Source organism: Plasmopara halstedii, assembly GCF_900000015.1.
Source record: "Plasmopara halstedii genome assembly, contig: Scaffold_470, whole genome shotgun sequence".
Classification (NCBI taxonomy): domain Eukaryota; phylum Oomycota; class Peronosporomycetes; order Peronosporales; family Peronosporaceae; genus Plasmopara; species Plasmopara halstedii.
This window is the reverse complement of record NW_020187390.1, coordinates 500,668-502,315: the sequence shown is the minus strand read 5'-3', so window position 1 is coordinate 502,315 and position 1,648 is coordinate 500,668.

Below are 1,648 nucleotides of genomic sequence, written 5' to 3'. Positions count from 1 at the left end.
CAAGCCTCGTTGAGGCAATAATCGATTGGAACTGTTAATGTTCTCAATCTTAATGGGGAATAGTGTAACGGGGTTACACATACCCTGGTAAAAGGGGCGTGTGTCGCACCAGATGGGTATGCTGTGACCACACCCAAACAAGAATACGGTACGGGGCTGGATAGCCAGTAGTTATACATGTATTTAGAATTTTTTATACATATTTAGGAAAATATATGCATTTAAAATTAGGCGGTTTTGCCGCAGATAAAAATAAATGAAGTCAGTTTTGAAATTAGACCGAGGAGTTAATTAGCCTTGGGCTAAGGCTATTATTACTCTTGGAGTAAGCGGATTGCGATCCGCTAAACTCGTACTTGTTCTGAGTATAGAACGAGAGGACGGTGACTCAACTTACGCTTTTTCAAAGCGCAATTTTACGGCAGCCCCGCTGGAACTCCAGTATAGAGCGCATCTAAGAAACGTCTTGTGCAGCGAGGCTGCCGTAGCTCTTTCGCTAAGAGGAAGCTTGGTTAAGGTCAGTGACCTTCATTCTATACTTAGATCTAGTCGAGTGTAGCGGATCGCAATCCACTTACTCCAAGAGTAATAACAACGTTTACTTAAGACTAATTAACTCTTCTGTTTGAAACATAAACTGAGTTTCCCGGCTTCATTTGCGGTGAAGCCGACTATACCTATATATATAGGTTTTCCTATCAATAAAGTAAAATTGAGCTAAATGTAAAACTTCTGGCAGTGAAGCCACGTACTGACTTCTTGTTTAAGTGTATCCACACCATTGTGTGGTCACACCATCTTGTGTGACCCGCAAACCTTATACCAGGGCACGTGAAACCCCGTTACATCATGATGCAATGGTTAAAGGTCATATCCTGAGCCTTCGCTTAGCTAAGTAAAACCATTCGCTGGTACTTGATCTAAACACCACCGGCGCACCTGCAATTGTGACCATGCTTAAAATCAAGCGCCTATCATCGGTAGTTAACTATCCCAGTTTCATTTACAGTCGTCTGGTAGCGCAGCACTCGAATAGCTGCAATCGATTGTTGAGTTTTGGGTGTTTTCGGGAGACGCGACAGCTGTGTTATCGCGTATGTGTGAGGCCGAGTACATGTCGTAATAGACAGTAGACATCCAATCAAGAACCGATACAGCTTTGGGTTACATTGAAAAACAAACCTCTGCTACTGCAGGTGAGTGCGCTGACGAAACCTATGACCCTGATGCGCACGAGTTATCGGCACTTTTGGCACCGAATTGTCTGACCACGTTGTCAATATAGCGAGTATGCATACTCATGGAAGTTTCACCGAACCTGTCGGGTCCCAAAATAAATTTTGTCTTGCCGATGGGTCATTTATTAGTCCTTAATTTTGTTTTTGTTCCGACAACCATGCCATCCAAATGTAGTCCGAAATAGATAAGCCCTGGGTGAAAGCGCTACAGATGACGAAGCGCTCTTTGAGTGATGGGTGCAACGGTACCGCAAACTTTCCTCACTGTATGCCTAAAAGTTGAGCCACAAGGAAGTAGACGTGTGTGTGGAGCGCCACCAGCGATTTGAATTTGCCAAACTCAAAGCACGCCGTCGACTCCCTTCAGATTGTCACCCTGCGACGTATGGTCAACCCATAACACCCCCGCA